Source organism: Oncorhynchus tshawytscha, linkage group LG05, assembly GCF_018296145.1.
Source record: "Oncorhynchus tshawytscha isolate Ot180627B linkage group LG05, Otsh_v2.0, whole genome shotgun sequence".
NCBI lineage: Eukaryota > Metazoa > Chordata > Actinopteri > Salmoniformes > Salmonidae > Oncorhynchus > Oncorhynchus tshawytscha.
The window spans coordinates 31,114,984-31,130,532 of NC_056433.1; the positions used below are offsets into that span (position 1 = coordinate 31,114,984).

A 15,549-nucleotide genomic window follows, 5' to 3' on the forward strand; every position below is an offset into this window, starting at 1 on the left:
TCGAGCTGTAGGCATAAGAGCGCATCCTGTTTAGTCTTAATACCATAACTTACTTAGGCCTATCTTTCAATATATAGGCTACTGTATCAATCACTCAATCATTCAATAGTTCATGCCATCACCCAGCATACGAGTCATTCATGCTTTGAAATGCAATCAAGCATTTTAGTTTTAAAATGAAACAAATGGAGTTTTTAATAATTTGCCTAAACAAACAACAAAATGCATTTCGTGCAACTGTTTTTAAATCTGCTGTAGTACAAGCTTTATATATTTATTTTTTCTCTCTCTTTAGAACAGACTCTCTGGTACACGTTTCTTGTTTACACTGTTCCAAATGGTCAGTAAAAATAATAATATTGTAATCTAACAGCAGCAGTTTGGCACACATATTACTCAGGCAACGCTTGCTCCTATACCCTCCTTTTTCTTCATCTCCAGTATTTTCCACAACTAAGCAAAATGTCTTCTACAGATCTGAATTCCCCTTTCCCTACTGAGGAACCAGTAAACATTTGTTTGAGTTTCTTTTAAACGTCGTCCGCATCCATTTTGCTGTCAGGCGTCACTGTGTTTGGAGTTTGTTATAACTCATTTATTCATGTGATTATGATAGGCTATAGGTCAGGCACTATTGGTCACATGCATGCGATGCAAACATGTTTCACATAAATAGAGCAAGGATTGAGGGAATAGGGAAGGATTTTCCTAAACAAATTAGGGATTTCAGTAGCATAACTTTTCAGTCAGAAACAAGTAAGAAACTAAATGGCTGTAATTATGTGGCAGCTTCAGCAAGGACAGCACAATAAACACTTGCTGTGCTGTGGTGCCTATTCACTGCAGTAGGGAGGAGAGCAAGACAACATGCGCCAGTCACACAGGGACTCACTGTCATTTTTTTTAACAGTGTAAACATCGGGTACTTCTTGAGTCATTTGTATCTTAATTATTTAACCAAACAGTGTGCTTAAAGCATCAGACAAGCTCAGTGCATATGTAGTTGATTGTATTCAAACACATAGGGTGTCTGTCTATACTGTATATGGAAAAATATGTTTAAAACACAAGAACAGCATGACTCTCGGTCTACCAAGATTTTTTTTGGTCGGGGACAGCCCTACTGGCAATACAGATTTGCATCCATTGATCACAGATACCGCAAAAAAAGGTAGGGTGTGAATCAGAAAACCAGTCAGTATCTGGTGTGACCACCATTTGCCACATGCAGCGTGACATCTCCTTGGCATAGAGTTGATTATGCTGTTGATTGTGGCCTGTGAAATGTTGTGCCACTCTTCAATGTCTGTGCAAAGTTTTTGGATATTGGTGGGAACTGGAACATGCTGCCATACACGTCAATCCAGAGCATCCCAAACATGCTCAATGGGTGACATGTTTGGTGAGTATGCAGGCCATGGAGGAACTGGGACATTTTCAGCTTGCAGGAATTGTGTACAGATCCTTGCTGTATGGGGCCATGCATTACTGTGGTGAAACATGAGGTGATGGCGGAAGATGAATAGAACGACAATGGGCCTCAGTATCTCGTCACGGTATCTCTGTGCATTAACCCTCCGGCTGTGTTCCGGTCGAATTGGACCGATTTACAAGTTCTCTCTTTGAACAATGTAGTTCATTTAATCTGATTATCATAAGGTTCCATGACTTTGTCCACACACGGCATCTGAACACACAAAATACATTTGGATGATATTCATCACATTTTGGGTGTTTTATTTAACTTTTGTATGCCTGTGGTGTTCCCAGTCAAATATGACTGGTCATTAGAAATGAATGGGTGAGACAAGAATTAGTGTATAAAATTGAGTTCAGGCACATGCCTATTCATCAGATGGACACACTTCCTCTCCCAGACCCCCACATACATGTTTTTTTGAGCACACACACACCTCACTCCCCTTCTTGGCTTCCGTGGCAACCCCTACGGGAACCTCTCCCCAATAGAATCTTCCCCCACGGGAACCACACCTGTTGGCATTCTCACAAACAATCGCAACATTGTTTCAATAATATATAGAAATGTTCTCACAGCTCTGGATATAAATCTTTTTTGAGGCTTTTGCTCAAAATTAATTCTGTGGCAGCACAATGACCAAACGATATACTGTATGTGAGGCTCTTGATCATATCTTTGATCATGAGAGTCCTTGTTAAACTTTGACACGAAGTAGTCTGTAATAAATAGCACAATTTGTTTCATCTGAGTATTTGTTATAGTCAATAATTCATACATTAAGCTTTTTTTAAACTCAAAAACGAGTTGTATAAGCTCAGGTCAATGAGGCCTACAGGCCATAAATAGTTGTATGAGCTCAGGTCAATGAGGCCTACAGGCCATAAATAGTTGTATGAGCTCAGGTCAATGAGGCCTACAGGCCATAAATAGTTGTATAAGCTCAGGTCAATGAGGCCTACAGGACATAAATAGTTGTATGAGCTCAGGTCAATGAGGCCTACAGGCCATAAATAGTTGTATGAGCTCAGGTCAATGAGGCCTACAGGCCATAAATAGTTGTATGAGCTCAAGTCAATGAGGCCTACAGGCCATAAATAGTTGTATGAGCTCAGGTCAATGAGGTCTACAGGCCATAAATAGTTGTATGAGCTCAGGTCAATGAGGCCTACAGGACATAAATAGTTGTATGAGCTCAGGTCAATGAGGCCTACAGGCCATAAATAGTTGTATGAGCTCAGGTCAATGAGGCCTACAGGCCATAAATAGTTGTATGAGCTCAGGTCAATGAGGCCTACAGGCCATAAATAGTAAATAGAAGTTCAAAACTTGTAATGTTCACAAGAACTTAAGTTGATAAAAAGATCTAACACAACATTAGGTGATAATATATGTATTATTCTGGATTTATAAACAGCTATAATGGGGGGGAGGGGTCATTTTGGACCGGGAACACAGACTTACAGTAATTAACATGAAACAAACACAACAGGAGGGTTAAAATTGGCATCGATAAAATGCAATTGTGTTGGTTGTCCGTAGCTTATGCCTGCACATACCACAACCCCACCGCCAACATGGGGCTCTCTGTTCACAACGCTGACATCAGCAAACCGCTCATCCACACGATGCCATACACGCTGTCTGCCATCTGCCCGGTACAGTTCAAACCAGGATTAATCAATGAAGAGCACACTTCTCCAGTGTGCCAGTAGCCATCGAAGTAAGCATTTGCCCATTGAAGTTGGTTACGACGTCGAACTGCAATCAGGTCAAGACCCTGGTGAGAACGACGAGCACGCAGATGACCTTCCCTGAGATGGTTTCTGACTGTTACTGCAGAAAGTCTTTGGTTGTGCAAACCCACAGTTTCGTCAGCTGTTTGGGTGACTGGTCTAAGACGATCCATCAGGTGAAGAAGCTGGATGTAGAAGTCCTGGGCTGGATTGGTTACACGTGGTCTGCGGTTGTGAGGCAGGAAGAATGTACTTCCAAATTATCTAAAACAATGTTTATGGTAGAGAAATTAACACTCAATTTTCTGGCAACAGCTCTGGTGGATATTCCTATAGTGAGAATGGCAATTGCACACTACCTCAAGACTTGAGACATCTGTGGCATTGTGTTGTGTGACAACTGCACATTTTAGATTGGCCTTTTATTGTTCCCAGCACAAGGTGCACCTGTGTAATGAGCATGCTGTTTAATCAGCTTCTTGATATTACACACCTGTCAGGTGGATGGACCATCTTGGCAAAGGAGAAATGCTCAATAACAGGGATGTAAACAAATTTGGGCCATTTTTTTTTAGAAATAAGCTTTTTGTGCATATGGAAAGTTTCTGGGATCTTTTATTTCAGCTCATTAAACATTAAACACTTTACATGTTGTGTTTATGTTTTTGTTCAGTGTAGTACTGCAAGGTATGAGTCATGTTATGATGGTAAATATTTCAAGCAAAATGAGGTGTTTAACCCACTTGGAACTTCAAGATGAAAAACCCCCAAAATAACAGGAGTGTATTAGGTATTGGCAAATGTACCATCCAACTGCAATCTGCACTAACATAAATAAACAGTGCATTTGGAAAGTATTCAGACCCCTTGACTTTTTCCACACTTTGTTACATTACAGCCTTATTCTAAAAATGATAAAATATTTTTCCCCTCATCAATCTACACACAATACCCCATAATGACAAAGCAACAAAAAAAATGTAAGACATTTTTGCAAATGTATTAAAAACAAAAACTGGTACATCACATTTACATAAGTATTCAAGACCTTTTACTCAGGACTTTGTTGAAGCATCTTTAGAAGCAATTACAGCCTCGAGTCTTCTTGGGTATGATGCTACAGTACAAGCATGGCACAGCTGTATTTGGGTAGTTTCTCCCATTCTTCTCTGCAGATACTCTCAAGCTCTGTCAGGTTGGATGGGGAGCGTCGCTGCATAGTTTTTTAATGTCTCTCCAGAGATGTTTGATTCCGGGCTCTTTGATTCCGGGCTCTTACTTACTGATTTTATTGGAAATGTTGTTGCAGTGTCATGTACACACTTGAAGTGGTGTTTAAATACTAAACAAAATTAACAATACAACTTTCATAAGTTACTTACCAATACAAAAAGACTAGCCTGCTGGCTTTACTGAATCGATAGGAACATTAACCCCAGCTATTTAGGAGGGATATCACACCTGGCACAAATTATTGTCTAGTTCTGTTTTTCCTGCTGAGGGGTGCCCTATACCTGCACCCTGAGGGGAGTGGTTCAAAGTCCAGGTACAGGGGGTGGCTTGGGTCTAAAATGATTTTGTGAGCTTTGCGGAGGGCCCTGACCTTAAAGATCTCATCCAGGCTGTCTGTTTGACTCCAAGTACCTTGCTTGCTGTGGTGATAATCCTTCTCAGCATTTTTCTCTGGCAGACAGTGGCATTGCCAAACCAACAAACAATACAATAAGTTAAAATACTCTCAATGAAAAATGTGTAAAACAGAGTCAGTATAGGACAGTCTACATTAAAGGATTCCAGCCTTTTGAGAAAGTACAGTCTCTGTTGGCTCTTTTTGTATATCAGGTCTGGCTGGGCCACTTGTCCCAAAGCCACTCCAAATTGTCTTGGCTGTCTGCTTAGGGTCGTTGTCCAATTGGAAGGTGAACCTTTGTCCCAGTCTGAATTGCAAAGAAAAAGCCATATATTAGGTCTGGCTGGGCCACTCAAGGACATTCAAAGACGTGTCCCAAAGCCACTCCAAATTGTCGTGGCTGTCTGCTTAGGGTCGTTGTCCAATTGGAAGGTGAACCTTCATCCCAGTCTGAATTGCAAAGAGAAAGCCATATCTCAGACTGGCCAATAAAAATAAAAGATTAAGATGGGCAAAAGAACACAGACACTGGACAGAGGAACTCTGCCTAGAAAGCCAGCATCCCGGAGTTGCTTCTTCACTGTTGACGTTGAGACGTGTTTTGCGGGTACTATTTAATGAAGCTGCCAGTTGAGGACTTGTGAGCGGTCTGTTTCTCAAACTAGACAATCTAATGTACTTGTCCTCTTGCTCAGTTGTGCACTGGGGCCTCCCACTCCTCTATTCTGATTAGAGACAGTTTGCGCTGTTCTGTGAAGGAAGTAGTACACAGCTTTGTATGAGATCTTCAGTTTCTTGGCAATTTCTCACATGGAATAACCTTCATTTCTCAGAACAAGAATAGACTCACGAGTTTCAGAAGAAATGTATTTGTTTCTGGCCATTTTGAGCCTGTAATCGAAACCCACAAATGCTGACGCTCCAGATACTCAACTAGTCTAAGGAAGTCCAGTTTTATTGCTTCTTTAATCAGGACAACAGTTTTCAGCTGTGCTAACATTACTGCAAAAGGGTTTTCTCATGATCAATTAGCCTTTTAAAATTATAAACTTTGATTACCTAACACAATGTGCCATTGGAACACAGGAGTGATGGTTGCTGATAATGGGCCTCCGTACACCTATGTAGATATTCAATTAAAAATCAGCTGTTTCCAGCTACAATAGTCATTTCCAACATTAACAATGTCTACACTGTATTTCTGATCGATTTGATGTTATTTTAAATGGACAAAAAAATTGCTTTTCTTTCAAAAACAACGACATTTCTAAGCGACCACAAACTTTTGAACGGTACTGTATGTATATGCTTTTTGTGAACATTCTGCTATTGATTCATAACTTAAGAAAATGCAACCGTGTATTTTGGTAACAAAGTCACCATTTCTGAATCACGTGTCATGCAAGTTCAATTCTAACATTTGATCGCCAACATTGAGAGCTGTGTAGCCTGACAGATGACAGCAAGAACATGACAAAGACAACATAGTCATGTTGATTTAGTGATTTGAAAGGATGCTGAAGGGACCTCACACTACAACCTTTTGAAAGTTTGCCCGATCACGAAGGGTAGTGCATGCTTCTGGATGTACAAGTACTGATCCACCTGGGTAATGCAAAGGCCTGTTCTGCGCTTGTAGGGCTTAAGTATGCACTCAACCTCTGCTACCCCAAAGAACTCAGGTACACCTTCAAGGCGTTCCAGAAGCTTTTCTTGGAGCTGGATAGTTCTAAGCTCTCCCCAAAAGTGAAAGCCTTGAAGAATAAGCTACTGGCTTAAGGTCTATAGAGTTCAGCCTTTATTTGACCAACCGGGCATAGGCAATTCAATTATTTTATATCATTACAGAGTCGGAGGCCAAGTCTAAAGTAATGCTTTTCAGTATTTTGTGGCTTTTATAAAAGGTTCACAGAGCTTATTTTTCCACATCCAGTATGCAGAAAAGTGAATGGCAGTAGGCACATATACTGTATTGTCTCATTCAGGGACGGAATACCACATTTGGGGTTCCCCGGGCAGCTAACTTCCTGTATATCAACACATTTTGCCATGGTGCAGAGAGCAAAATGTGCAGTTTTTTAATGCTATTCTACACATTTTGTCATTAGGTTAAAATAAACTGCTGCTGTTTTAAAGCTAATTTCCTGCACTTCTACACTTTATGGGGCAAATATACTGTCAAATGTGCTGTTTTAAAGCTCATCTCATGCTTTTATTCCCAGGTGTCCTGGTACTTTTCTTAAATATCAGGTGTTGAATCTACTTTTAAAAATTCAGGCAACGAATTTACACACAATATTATTGAGTAAATATAATGTCCTATGTTTTCAGTAAAATAATTGAATAAGTTATTTGAATTTACACTACTAAAGTAAATCCAAGAAATTACATATTACATATTAGTTGATGATGTAAGAAATATTATGAGTAAACCCAATACATTTTTACAGCAACAAAAACTGTTGGGTTTGCTAAATATTTGTGGACAACAATGGCAAAAACTGTATAGGAATTATTATTAGATATTTATTGTTTTACTCTAAACAAAAGGGCAAATGGGCATGTGCTCTTATCACAGGTAGAGAGCCCTATCTGTATGTGTGCCTGGAATGAACCCAAACTCAAACTCAAGTTGGGAAACAACAGAAATACGAAATCTAAACCATGAGCACTTACAGCAAGAATGTGGGTGATAAAGCTGGGTGGGAATGAATTGAGTCAGAATCCCGCGCGCGACTTAGCCTTTCTAGGTCTGTGTTCCGGTATCTGAATTAGAACAAAATATTAATTATGGACGGTTCGTCATGCTCGTGTCGCATCACATTCAGACATATCCAAGCTTAGCATGGTCGAAGTATCACCCATTACCGCGGCTCAGTAGGCTAGCCTAACCACTGTCATCACCCAATAACTCGAAGAACCCATACCCTGTCTGTCTAGCTGTGCGTGCTGCGTGCTGCGTGCACATGGAAGATGTGCAGCCAATGTCCTTTCGGATGTTATTTATTCTGACTGCGCTGCAGCATCAGCAACACTCTTCCGACAACAGGCTTTGTCCATTCAGCATAACATGGTCAGATAAGACCATGTCATGTGTCAATTTGATTTTCCTCACGTTTTCATGGGTGAGGTCAGAGCCCGATGTGAGAGAGCACTTCACTTTCTAGTTATGGCACTAAACCAGTGTTTTCATCCATGTGCAGCTCATAACAATAACATCACAACAGTGCCAATATAAGCAGTGAATGTGCAACACATCAGCAGCAGGTCTCGGAATATTACAATTCTCACATAGGTCTGAAATGTCTCGCAATGTATTGCGTGCATGTCAGATACACCCTGTCCTGTTCATCAAATCAATGCATTTGTTCCATGATACATTGTAGCCTAAAGTGGCAATATGCTTTGGAGATTTTTTGAACAGAGATCGTTTGGAAACAGCTCTTTCCATTGGCTATTCGGAGCAGGACACAACACAGCACACCGGGTCAGAGCGGTGATATTACAGGGACAAGTCATTCCAAACATGACCGCTGTTATTTCACCACGATCACAACAGCAGCAGCGACGCAGTCAACATGCCAGGCAAGGATGGACTGGAAACATATGGACCGAGCTCGGAGCTCACCTCACTGCGTGTTCGCTATGCACAGAGACAACGAGCAGAGAAAAATCACGTACCTTCACTTGACACACCAGGCTTCCGGGAGATCCGAGAGGGGAGGCCTGACGAAGTTGAAGTCTGACGCAGCGGCGATGTTTTGGTCCAAAATTCGGTTGGAAAAAGCTGCGGCGGAAACAGGAACTGGGGACGGTTGTTATCGGAATAGTCACTGCTGCCTGTGGCTCCGGTTGAGGAGACTCGAATTGACTCTAAACTGCAGTGCGCATGCCAGTGTCAGATTGCTGTACTGCAGCCGCGTTGATAGACGGCCCTGTGGCACTGATTATTGGGTTTACGTCTCCTCCGCGGCTCCTCACCCCGCAGTTTGACAATCTGCTACCTAGTGCCACCGCATCGGTGTCAGAGAGAAAGAGGGGTCTGGCAGTCACATAGCCTACATACTGTAAGCACTCTGATTCTGCTACTGCGATTCCAATGGGAAGAGCGAGGAAGCGGCAACTTCACTTTTGGTCACTGCGCACCAAAAGCATGGGCTCTTCCGCGGCATGGCAGGCCGTAATGTCAATTTACCCACCTTGCATTTCATGACTTTGTACAACTCATCGTTTTAAGAGCCACATATTTATGTGCTGTAAAATTAAATAACGCAGGCAAAAGCTTATAAATTTACAGTACAGACTACCTAGCTGGCCAGTATAGCTGCAAATTATGTTCCCTTCACACATCTATAAACCAGGACCATATAACCCGGAAGTATTCATACTCAGTCATCTCCGACCCTCTAATCGCCATCACAATTGTGGGGTCAGCTCAATCAATTAGTCTACGTTTTATTGACATGAACCTATCAGCTCACTAATCAGATATATGTGCGTCGAATCAGCAAATGTTCAGAGTAACTTCAGTAACGCTATGATGAATGAGGGTTTTTGATAATACAAACTTACAACAACTTTGCCAGGTTAATTTAGTTTCAACATTAATACAAATGGAATCAAGCCAAAAGCACTGATAGGCTACAGTAACCATGCATATACCCTTCATTGCGCAGTGTTCTTCCTCAGGCTCCGGGTGAAGTTTCCTGTACATATCTGGGATCCGCTTCCCCTCCCCATATAACCTTAACCATTATTGGGAAAGATCCGTTTTTAGTGGCAACTTCACCCTTCTCCACTCCCCAGTGCTAAATATCCACTCACCTTCTGTAGGCTACCTCAGAGCATTAGACCTATTAAGACGAAATGGGATCAAACAAGCCCTGTTGTCTGTGGCATTACTCAATACAGTCCATTTAGGATGACATGCTGTGGCTGAACGTTTTGCTGGGCGTAACAATTTATAATCACACAAGAGACATTGTGGAAATCTGAATGTTAAATCAGCTCTCATCTATAAAGGCTTAGAGACATCTCTTCTACTGTGTTCAATGGTCAGCATTGGCACTAGCTTTACTTAGGCTACACAGTCCTGCCACCCAGTGTTCTGAAGGCAATAATACATAATCTGATTGCAAGGCGTCATTTGGGATAGATAGCCTACACGTATTACCCAAACAAGTTACGTGCTTACTTTGTCTCAAGTGTCATAAGTGTAAAATGTCTGGTGGCGCTTATGTAAATAAGGTAAAAGCGGCGTTTCAGCACCACTGAAGCGGCCAGCGATAACTGTCATTCCGAAGTTCAGCACCACAGGGCAGTGGACAGCGATCGTCTCATACGCAGCATCTCTCTAGGGGAGTAAAACCTAGTTCACACAGCGCTCTATCGCTGCACCGAACTGGGGATATAGTGCTCTCTGAAACAGTGAGACTCGTCGGAATTTTGACCGTAGTTCGGCAGCCTCTGCCGCTCTTTCCGCGCGGTGCGGCTGAAGCACGCCTCTGTTTCATGCAGCGCGCCCGAGCAGTTCTTCCACTTCCACCGCATGTTAATATATGTTAATTGCATGCAAATACAGGTTGCTTCTCTACCACACCCACAACAACGGCACAATAATGACCTCGGATTTGCATGTGGAGGTCTTCTGTGAGAGATCGCTGACATACGAGAATACGTCCCCAAAACCATCGAGGAAGTCTGCTGCAGTGTTGAGGGCGGTTTTATGAAACGAATTGGTACGCCAACCAAAGCTCTTAACCGTGCCAGCCCGCTCTTCATAGCTATTCAATTCGGCATCTGAACTGTGCATAAGACGCCTGGAAGCTTAATAGAGGATGGCTCCACTTGAATATTGTTTTGCTATTATGTGAAGACATATGGACTTCAAACCAACGTTTATAATTGTACATAATAGGGAATAATTTGCAACTAAACGAAAGTAGATCTCTTCATTGTATGATAGGTTAATTACATCGTATTGCTGATACTAAATACCTAACCAGGTCTTTTCTATTCCTTATTTAGTCTTGTCTTTACTTTTTATATTAATTGATTCCCTTTTCAAGATTCCTGTAACAAATCAATCTTTGGTGACTTGATAATGTAATATTGCTACTTCGGTCTTATTTGTAATGGAATGGTGTGTCTACATGGCTTGAATTAACTTCAAAAATCAAATCAAATAAAATGTTATTTGTCACATGCGCTGATTAGAAAAAGTGTAGACCTTACAGTGAAATGCTTACTTACAAGCTCTTAACCAACAATGTCGTTTAAAGAAAATACCCCCAAAAAAGTAAGAGATAAGAATAACAAATTATTAAAGAGCAGCAGTAAAATAACAGTAGTGGGGCTGTATACAGGGGGTACTGGTACAGAGTCAATATGCAGGGCACCGGTGTCGAGGTTATTGAGGTAATATGTACATGTAGGTATAGTTATTAACCTCCAAACGAGCTTCAATGCCATACAACACTCCTCCGTGGCCTTCAACTACTCTTAAATGCTAGTCAAATTAAATGCATGCTCTTCAACCGATCGCTGCCCGCACCCGACCGCCCGACGAGCATCACTACTCTGGACCGTTCTGACTTAGAATATGTGGACAACTATAAATACCTAGGTTGCTGACTAGACTGTAAACTGTCCTTCTAGACTCATATTAAGCATCTCCAATCCAAAATTAAATCTAGAATCGGCTTTCTATTTCGCAACAAAGCCTCCTTCACTCATGCTGCCAAGCATACCCTGTAAAACAGACTATCCTACCGATCCTTGACTTCGGCGATGTCATTTACAAAATAGCCACCAACACTTTACTCAGCAAATTGGATGCAGTCTATCACAGTGACATCCGTTTTGTCACCAAAGTCACATGTACTACCCACCACTACGACCTGTATGCTCTAGTTGGCTGGCCCTCTCTTCATACTCGTCGCCAAACCCACTGGCACCAGGTCATCGACATGTCTTTGCTAGGTAAAGCTCCGCCTTATCTCAGCTCACTGGTTACCATAGCAACACCGACCCGTAGCACGTGCTCCAGCAGGTATATTTCACTGGTCATCCCCAAAGCCAACACCCCCTTTGGCTGCCTTTCCTTCCAGTTCTCTTCTGCTAATGACTAGAACGAATTGAAAAAATCACGGAAGTTGGAGACTTATCTCCCTCACTAATTTTAAGCATCAGCTGTCAGAGCAGTTCACCAATCACTGCAGCTTTACACAGCCCATCGGCCCATCCAACCAACCACCTACCTCATCCCATTTTGTTTTTGTTTTTCTGCTCTTTTGCACACCAGTATTTCTACTTGCACATCCTCATCTGCACATTTATCACTCCAGTGTTAATTGATAAAATTGTTATTACTTCGCCACTAAGGCCTATTTATTGCCTTACCTCCTTACTTCAACTGCACACACTGTATACACAGATTTTTCTATTGTGTTATTGACTGTATGTTTGTTTACCCCATGTATAACTCTGTTGTTGTTTTTGTCGCACTGCTTTGCTTTATCTTGGCCAGGTCACAGTTGTAAATGAGAACTTGTTCTCAACTGTCCTACCTGGTTAAATTAAGTTGGAAAAAAAACATTTAAAAAAGTGACTATGCATAGATAATAACAGAGAGTAGCAGCAGTGTAAAATAGGGAGGGGGGCAATGCAAGTAGCCAGTTAATTAGCTGTTCATGAGTCTTATGGCTTGGGGGTAGAAGCTGTTTAGAAGCTTCTTGGACTTAGACTTCACGCTCCAGTACCGCTTGCCGTGCGATAGCAGAAAGAACAGTCAATGACTAAGGGTGGCTGGAGTATTTGACCATTTTTAGGGCCTTCCTCTGACATTGCCTGGTATAGAGGTCCTGGATGGCAGGAAGCTTGGCCCTGGTAATGTACTGGGCCGTACGCGCTACGCTCTGTAGTGCCTTGCGGTCGAAGGACGAGAAGTTGCCACACCAGGCAGTGATACAACCCGTGATACAACCCGCTCTCGATGGTGCATCTGTAAATCCTGTAATCCTTTTGAGGATTTGAGGACCCATGCCAAATCGTTAGGTCATTACAGAGGTCAGGAGATACAGAGAGGTGAGAGGTCATTCACGGACAGGGAAAATTGACAATTTTTTTGTTTGGTGGGCTGGTCGAAATTGACACGCACATTTTTTTTTAACATGGGTCTGCGGCCCAAGGGCTTTTTAAAAGTATTTTTGCGCAATTTCCCTAGTATACTAATCAATAGTGAGTTTTTGGCAGATTAGCCAGCCCAGTCATTCAAACACATTCTAAGTCAAACACGGAATGAGGAGAGAGACCTGCTTTGAATCTGTCATCAGTTATCCAAGATCACGGATTGCAAAACACAAAAAGGGTGCCTATAAATGTAGAAAGAGCATATTCTACATTGTCACTTCACTTAAAATGCCCTAAAAATGATTTGGTCAAATAGTAAAGTGCGTTATCCTCATGATTCCTGTAATGAAAGAATGTGCCCCTGTGCCTGTGCCCGTGCCCTCACTGGGGCCTGCTGCCGTGATGAGCGACCCATTCTCTACCCATCAGCATAAGAGAAAAATGCTGACTGAACATTTTTAAATTAAATTGTGGGAAATTCGCTTTTGGAAGCTTCGTCCCCTTTCTCCCTATCGAAGAGAGGAGGGTCTCAGTTTCTGTAGGTGTCATTTATTTCTCAACTCTTAATATTTAGCTCAGTATAATTTATTTTTCAATGATAAATATTCAGCCCAAAATCAACTATTTTACAATCAAGATATTTAATATGGCTTTGAGATATGGAACTGCGAACGTGCGCGAAATGTGCACCGAACATTGTGAGGGCATAGGCTTATAGGTCTCATGGGTAGTAGTCTACAACGGCAAAGTTTTTTTAAGCCATAATATTTACTATTAGATGAAGACATGGCTACTAGTAGTGTGTATTATATTTAGAGTTAGTTATCAAGTTAATGTGGTTTTTGTTTCCACTTCCTGTAATGGTTGTCTTCGTCGTCTGACGACGAGTATGAAATATCGGACCAATGCGCAGCGTGGTACGTGTTCATGATATTTTATTTACTGAACACGGAAATACGAAATAACAACGTGAATAAACGAAAAAACCGAAACAGTCCTGTAAGGTGCAGAAAACACTAAACAGAAAATAATCACCCACAACTAAAATGGGAAAAATAGGCTACCTAAGTATGATTCTCAATCAGAGACAACGAACAACACCTGCCTCTGATTGAGAACCATACCAGGCCAAACACATAAACACAACATAGAAAAAAGAACATAGACCACCCAAAAACAGAAATGCAACACGTACAGTGTTGGTCCCATGTTTCATGGGCTGAAATAAAAGATCCAAGGAATGTATTTGTCAAAAAAACGAAATGTTTACATTCCTGTTAGTGAGCATTTATCCTTTGCTAAGATAATCCATCCACCTGACAGATGTGGCATATCAAGAAGCTGATTAAACAGCATGATAATTACACAACTGCACCTTGTGCTGGGGACAATAAAAGGACACTCTAAAATGTGCAGTTTTGTCACACAACACAATCCCACAGATGCCTCAAGTTTTGAGAGAGTGTGCAATTGGCATACTGACTGCAGGAATGTCCAGAAGAGCTGTTGCCAGAGAACTGAATGTTCATTTCTCTACCATAAGCTTTCTTCAATGTCGTTTTAAATAATTTGGCAGTACATCCAACCAACCTCACAACCGCAGACAATGTGTATGGCATTGTGTAGGCGAGCGGTTTGCTTGATGTCGACGTTGTGAACAGAGTGCCCCATGGTGACAGTGGGGTTATGGTATGGGCAGTCATCAGCTATGGACAAAGACATTTGCATTTTATTGATGGCAATTTGAATGCACAGAGATTCCGTGAAGAGTTCCTAAAGCCCATTGTCTTGCCATCACATCCGCTGCCATCACCTCATGTTTCAGCATGATAATGCACAGCCCCATGTCGCAAAGATCTGTACACAATTCCTGGAACCTGAAAATATCCCAGTTCTTCCATAGCCTGCATACTCACCAGACATTTCACCCATTGAGCATGTTTGGGATGCTCTGAATCGATGTGTATGACAGCGTGTTCCAGTACCCGCCTATATCAAGCAACTTCACACAGCCATTGAAGTGGAGTAGAACAACATTTGACAGGCCAAAATCAACAGCCTAATTAACTCTATGGGAAAGAGATGTGTCACGCTGCATGAGACAAATGGTGGTCACACCAGATATTGACTGGTTTTCTGATCCAGGGTCCTACTTAAAAATTTAAAAAAGTATATGTGACCAACAGATGCATGTCTGTATTCTCAGTCATGTGTAACCCATACATTAGGGCCTAATGAATTTAGTTCAATTGACTGATTTACTTATATGAAATGTAACTTTGAAATTGTTGCATGTTCTCGGAGGGAATTCTTGTCCCATTCCACCCTGTTCACAGACCACGATGCATTGGGGTTTATTATACTGTACTTTACTGCTCTCTGTTTCCACCAGATGTCAGTGCTGCTCCTTTTACAGAACTACTGGAGTTGGTTGAGACTCTCTGCTCCTTCTGCAGTCTTTCCACTATCCTCCCCTTTATCCTCCCTCTGTTCATCATCATCACCATCATCATCATCTCCGTCTTCTTCGTCATCATCATCACCATCATCAGCACCCTCCCCATCGTCATCACCAC

The 15,549-nt window shown here is 41.8% G+C and overlaps 1 protein-coding gene across 1 annotated transcript in view; it reads right to left on the reverse strand.

Annotated features, from left to right (window-relative positions):
- The window catches only part of LOC112250474 (alpha-(1,6)-fucosyltransferase-like), a 152,970-nt gene extending 143,938 nt beyond the window's left edge, over positions 1–9,032 (reverse strand). Inside the window, exon 1 of the mRNA XM_042321801.1 lies at positions 8,525–9,032. The gene's annotated coding sequence lies outside the window, so the exon portion shown is untranslated. The remainder of the gene's footprint in view (positions 1–8,524) is intronic.
- Between the last annotated feature and the right edge of the window lie 6,517 nt (positions 9,033–15,549).